This window comes from Rhagoletis pomonella, unplaced genomic scaffold (genome assembly GCF_013731165.1).
Source record: "Rhagoletis pomonella isolate Grant_MI unplaced genomic scaffold, Rhpom_1.0 Rhpom_scaffold_00007, whole genome shotgun sequence".
Lineage (NCBI taxonomy): Eukaryota > Metazoa > Arthropoda > Insecta > Diptera > Tephritidae > Rhagoletis > Rhagoletis pomonella.
The window spans coordinates 38,126,657-38,133,768 of record NW_023458561.1 but is presented as its reverse complement, the minus strand read 5'-3'; the positions used below and the strand labels follow the sequence as shown (position 1 = coordinate 38,133,768).

The following is a 7,112-nucleotide window of genomic DNA, read 5'->3' as shown; positions in this document are numbered from 1 at the left end:
TAAGGTTGGTCAATATACATATACGCATATGTATGTATGTATGTATGGCCTATCGCACTGGGAAAATACATAGGTAAGCACCTTACGAGGTAAGTCATGTTTAGTTTCAGTTTGTCATCATTGCCAATGTCATCTACTAGTAAAGCACAAAATGAACACCTACGACGACACATGACGTTGTCAGTTGCAAAATAATGTGCAACCGAAGTTATTTCCAAGAGCCGAACTACTCCGAGCGACTGCTCTGCATTATGCGTAACTTACTTTGTAAAATGGCTCAGAGGTATGTTTGATACGTAATGTACCGACCAAATTCCTACTTACTTACAACTTTGTTAAAGTAAGGGAAATTCGGCAGGGAAGTGGTAAGTACCGCCGGGTGAAGGGCAATACCTTACCAGCAACTTATGCCTTACTTTAGCAAAGTAGTAAGTAAGTAGGAATTTGGACTGTACATTTCGTATCAGACATACCTCTGAGCCACGCCTTATGTAAGTCGGAATTTAGAATATAAATTTGGTATCAGACAAACTTCTGAGCCGCTTTACAAGGTAAGTTACGTGTAATGCAGAGCAGTCGCTCGGAGTAGTTCGGCGCTTGGAAATAATTTCGGCTGCATATTATTTTGCAACTGACAACGTAATGTTTCGTCGGAGGTGTTCATTTTGTGCTTTACTACTAGATGACATTGGCAATGATGACAATTTATGTACTAAAAACTGAAAGAAAACAGGGTGTTTTCGTAAGGTGTTTACCCATTTTCTCAGTGGGATGCTTTATAAAGCATACATATCCATCCACATACACATCCGCATACATTTTCCTTTAAGGTCATCGCCCTCCCGCCATTGGCCACTAATGTTTTTGTTTATGCAAAAAAAAAACATATTTTGTATGTGGGTCGTAAACAATTTTTTTTTTTTGCCAAACGGAAAAAACTTATGTTCCGGTATTGCTGCTATATTTTTCTTGTGACTAAATATTTTGAGAGACTCTTTTTATTTCCTTAACCAAAGAGTGGGAAATCCAAAAGTAAAAGCCAAAATTCCAACAATTCTCATAAAACGGCTTAATATTTGCTACATGATTCCTCCAACTATGAAAACTATTAAGAATTCGGGAAAACCGACAAACGGTTGAAGTGCCAAATAAGAAGAAGAAGAAGAAGAAGAAGTCAGGAGGATAGGAGTTACACTTTTTAATCTTTTAAAGTCCACTCCATAGGACTTAGGTTCGAGTTACATTTAAAACCATACAAGTTTTCTTTAAACCTCTCAAGTGTACTTCTGCATTGAAAATGCTTCTCATACATGGTTGCGTGATTTTGCATTAGTCAAATCACAAATGCAAAAATCAAATTGATATCTCAATTCAAAATCCTAAATAACATACATTTATTATGCATTTGTTTTTCAAAAAAAAAATATATATATCGTCGTTTAAAGTGCAAAACCGCGTATCAACAAAATGCAAATATGTATATATGTATACATATTATTTATTTGTGACTTGGTTCGTCGGACCAATAATCAAATAAAATTTATTTGTGATTTGATTCGTCACCCAAATAAAAAATAAATTTTATTTTTGATCTGATTTGTCGTGCAAATCAATTTGATTCGTGATTTTCCACCTAAAAAAAAAATACTTATTTATATGACGCAAGTACGATTTTCTATTTTTTTTACAATGCAAATCAAATCACGAATATAATTTCTTTTTTGTAATAATTTTTTGATGAAATGTGGAACGATTTTCCGTCATCCCGGTTTGTCTCCAAACCAAATTTGACAAGGGATGACGGAAAATCGCTCCACATTACATCACACTCCTACCCTGTCGGAAACACCAACAACGAAAATGAGAATAATTTTTTATTTGTCCGACGAATCAAATCACAAAAAAAAAAAAAAATTCACCCGAAAATGTTTCATCCGCCCATAGTAAATAAATGGAAACGAAAAATGAAAAGTAAACTGATTCTCGGAAAATGGAACTCATGATAAGGCTGATTATTATTTATGTATTTATTTTAAAGTCATGCAAGTGAAAGAGTTTCAAGGCTCTCGTGAGTCCGCTTTTTTTACAACAGAAAAATTCGAACGAAATAATGATGAACCCGTACAGTGCAATAGCAAAAGGTACTAATTATGCTCCGATGTTCCTGTAATTTACTATCTGTAGTATTATTGCTTAAGAATGAAGAAATCTGACAAATCGCATAGTTTGGCAAACGGCCTCGCCCACCACACAACTTTGGTAGCTTAGTTTTAACCAGAAATATTTAAATCTGAAAGATAATCAAAATTGGCCCACGCCCACCATTCATACAAAAAACAATAAAATGATATTATTATTTTTTTTTTTAAACCGGATAATATTTAGCATATCTGCATCCTAATGTAGCGATCGTAAAAGTTCACCAATCTACATCCTTTTGTATGCTTCTTCATTCCTGGACAAAAGTATTGAATATCAAATGCCAGTAAAATCGGATAACGGTCACTTTTTTGGCAGCTTATATGGGAATCTGTTATACATTCACGTTTAGAATCTTATAAAAAACCTTGGTTGCGCATTTAGAGTCTTGGACTTTCTGCTACTCTCAGACCATTGTGCGCCGTACAAATTTTGCGCTGACACGCCCACTTCGATAGTTTTGTTAATTTGACTTTCGATGCTTCAGAAATAAACCGCAGCTGTACGAATGTCACTGATGTTCTAAGGTCCTCTAGTACAGCTTCCAAAGAGGCAGTCGTTTTGAAAAAGCCCCGACCGGATCCACTTGCTGAATGGCAATCATGGTAACTTCGTCAGATGTTATTTCAACTAAATTTCGGGTGGTCTGTCATCTTTGCGTCAGCTATAAAATACTAAATCTTAAATTTTTTGCTCATTTTTGGGTATAGTTCGTGGGACTTCCGCCAAACTATTTCGAAAGAATATAAAAAGTTTGTCTTCCGGGAATTTGTTTCTCCCGAAAAAGAAGTCCCCCATTAATTAACTAGTAGCATTTTCCCCTAAAATTTGGGAGGAACTTCGAAAGAGCTGTTTGAAACTTTTTTGATAGCTCAACTCCGTCATTTAGAATAAAAAAAAATTCTCAGGGAATTTTTGTTCATGATAGGAGGAAAGGGAAAAGAGAAAAACTCCCAGTGAGTTCTGTTCAGAATCGTCCTGAAAGATTTACGTGAGCTGGACCGATTTGAAAAAAAAGTTCAAAATTTGTATTGTTTTGATTTCGTTTTAGACGATTTTTCAAAATTTTTTAACTTGTATCATCTGGGATGGTTCTTTGAAAACAATTTTTATTCATAAAAATCCGATTTTTTGAGATATTTTCAAATCAGTGCAGCGCAGTTAATTTTAATATTTGTCCGAAATACTTTATGGGAAGTCTTAAAAACTAATAAATGAACTGTACTGATTTTTTTTTTTGTATGAGGAGTGATGCACCCCAATCTACATACAAACATAAGTAAACAAGAATGTAGGTTGGAAAAAGTTGAAAAGCTTTTAATTCGCAACAACAGAACGGAACTAATTTCGTACAAACAAATAAATGTGTACCTACTGTATAAATATTTATAAGTACTAGTATGCATGTGCATATACATACATATGGGACATATAGTATGAACATAGTTCACGGAAAGTCGCACATTTTTATTTTGAAAACAGTTCACGGAAAGTCGTACATTTTTTAAAAACAGCAGATTCCTATATATGTACATCCACTGAAACCAATTCTATGTACATACATACATATATGTAGATGTACATATCCATACATATCGTCGTTCAAAGTACAATACAGCGTATCGTGGTTCTGCAAAACCTCGTAACTGACATTTGTACCAAAAATGAGATTTGCTCGCCGGGAGCTCCTCAAGCCATCAAGCCTTATCCATTTAAAGCCAAATATGTATCGATATTTAAATATAAATGGTTGAGATATTTAGAGATATAAAAGAGAGAACCCTGCTGAAATAAGACAGGTTTTACTCTCTCCTGTAAAATTTTGGCAACCTTACCTACAAGGTTTTGCATTCTCTTGATACGCGGTTTTGTACTTTAAACGACGATATGTATAAATTTGATGTGTGATCATGATTTAATACCCAGACTTGTACCATATCTGTTTATATATGATAGAATGAATCTGTGTGAGAAAAAAACCAAAATTTTTACGCCCACTCTTAACGAATTTATATTGTTGGTGATCTGCGCACTTGAACCGCACGGCGAATTTTTCAAGGTGCTACCTAAATACATACACATATTTTATTATACTTGCTTGCATGTTGACTTTAGTATTTCCGGGCACCTTTTTTTCTTCTCTCTTTCTCTTCTTAATTTCCTGGTAATCATACTCCAACTCTCTTTACTACCTGTTCTTTTACTTGAGTATTTAGCATGGATAGCGTATGAGAAGTGCACAGTTTAACCAATTTGCCACGTGTTTAAAATTGAATTGAAAATCAAATTGGCGGTATTCTAATTCCTTCTTCGTTTCTTTCTTTACAGAAAAGCACACCCTGTTAATTAAATTCCCTGCAGGATGCACTTGATGAACGCCAGCTGTTATTAGCCAATTGTCATCGTCTAAAGGTCCCTCACTTCGCATTGAATGCGCTACAATTAATGTTTTCGTGCATTGAACCCATTGAATTCCCATTCAAGTCAAGTAATTGCGCGATTGCTAGTAAAATGCCTGCTGATCTAATGGCTAGCGGACTCCAGCGCAACTATTTGATCTCCCGCTCCAAAGGCAGAGCTTAGATAGGGCTCGAGATCGCGATCAAACACCAAAAAGCCTCCCCCAATGGCAACGGAGGGACGCGTCTTCGTCGGGTCGCTGGACCTTCAGGCTCATTGCGAGTATCGAAGCCCGGCTAAACAGATCACATGGCACATGGGGAAAACTGCCGATCATAATCTGAGCGCTGAAAATTTGATCTCATACATATTAAATGACAACAAGGTCTGGGGTGTAGTGAATTCTATCTGGTTATAATCAGTAAACAGCAAAAATGAATTAGGAAATCTTTACGGAAAGCACAGTCGGCAAACGCTCCCGAATCCCTTATCACAAAAGTGGATGGGGGAATGTGGAAATGGCATTATGGAGTGGGGCATACTATATACCACCGCCCTTCTCTGACAGAATGCGAAAGCTTTGTCGTGGTTTCATAAGGGCCACTTGATGGATAGTCCACTACCCCAAGGTACGTATAAAAAGAAAACCAAAGCAGAAAGTATTTGAGCTTGACTAAAGGTTTTTTAAACAGAGATGTATTTTGAGAAATAAGGCAACTGTTGGGACAGAGTATTGCCAAGCATGAATCATCGTCTTTTTAAAGCCGAGGAATGGCATACACGGTATTTTACATTTCCTTCTATGTATGAATGTATCTCTAGGCAAACCTTCGAGTGTGGTTCTGCCATGAAAAAGATTCTCAAACCATTTCGACTTTGGTGGAGGTGGCGCAAAACTGTACGCACACCACAAGTCGGAGAAAAAGCTCGGACAGGAACTTACCAAACCAGGCTCCAAACTAGAAAATATGGTAGGGGGAGGCGTTTACTCGGAGAAATTGGGAATAAAAAGATCATTCCGACTACCTGACCACTGTAGTGTCTTTCAAGCCAAATTGGCAGCCATAAAAGAAGCCGTTGACAGCCTAAAACTAGCTGTTATCGCCACTACGGAAATATATATATACTCAGAGAGTCAGGCGGCCCTTATGGCGCTTGACTCTGTCACTATAAATTCGGGAACAGTTGCCAACTGCCGCAAATCACTTAATGTCGGAGCAGTTCGCTTTGCACCTGGTATGGGTACCGGGGCACAGTGACATACCAGGAAATGAGAAGGCAGACGAGCTTGCAAGGGCGGGTACTTCCTCTCCACTTTCACCAGCCTGGAAGGGGATGGGTATGCCACTCGCTTCCTGCAAGCTCTTACTAAGGGAGAACTTCCTTGAAGAAGCGGCCTCTACATGGCAGCGCACTAAAAACTGTAATACAACGAAGCTTACATGGCCAAAATGGGCTGTACGGAGATCGAGGGAAATTCTCAATCTCAATAAAGGCGATATGTCACTGGCCATTGGTCTGCTCACAGGACATATCCTGATAGGAAGGCACGCAGAACGCCTCGGGGTTAGTCACAACGACGACTGCAGGAGCTGCCACGACGAAGAAGAGCCTGAATCAATACGGCACTAACACTGCGATTGCTCAGCACTAGGCAGGAAAAGACTGAAATTCCTAGGTATAGGTCTTCTAGACGATCTAAGCGCGACTGCTAAGTTTGGAATACGGCAGTTGCTAAGGTTCGCAGACTCCACGAACTGGTTTAAGGAGTAGGGTTTTTTTTTTTGGATCCATGTGGTATCACAATGGGCCAAATGTGCTGGCTTCAACCCAACCTAACTTACCAAAAATCTTTATAACTTTTTTAGTAGCTTCATTCGTAGCGCTGTAAATGTAATCAGTAGTCTTGATACCTATGAGAAAGAATAGTTTGTCTGACAGCGCTGAGTTAGTACAAAAGTTAGAATAGTTTGACGGCTATCGACCACTTCAGATGAAGTAGCCCGGGAACATCGAACTATTAACATTACCTGACAACTTTTTTTTTTCTATATCTCTTCTTTTCGCAACTAACGTGCTTCCGTTCTCAATTGTCTTCAACCGCTGGAAAAATAGTATTTGTGACAATTTCGATCTCAATTTTATTCCCGTACTCTTTCGCATAATAAATACATGTGGGCATACATTTGTAAATGTGGTAGACATATGACTAACGCACTGTGTTTTTAGTGCGCACGATCTTTTAATATAAACTGCAAATGTAATCTACGCTCTCTTACAATCGTGCCTACTCCCACTCTGTCGAATTTTGTCACTTTTCTTTTAATTATCAGTTTTATTAACAATGCTCTTCAGATATTTGCTTCGCAACGGTTATGCCTGTGTTAGCTCTTTCATTTCTGTATACATTAGATTTCGCTATGCTTGTACTCTTCTGGCTCTCTATCGCTCTCTCCCTCTTTGTTTTCCTTTCGCTACCTACATAGCTGGTTGCTGTCTTCTCTCGTCAGCTG

At 37.9% G+C, this 7,112-nt stretch overlaps 1 protein-coding gene across 1 annotated transcript in view; it reads right to left on the bottom strand.

Moving 5' to 3' along the window:
- LOC118742740 (terminal nucleotidyltransferase 5C) overlaps nt 1-7,112 on the bottom strand; it is a 325,265-nt gene that overhangs the window by 316,121 nt on the left and 2,032 nt on the right. The window lies entirely within an intron of this gene.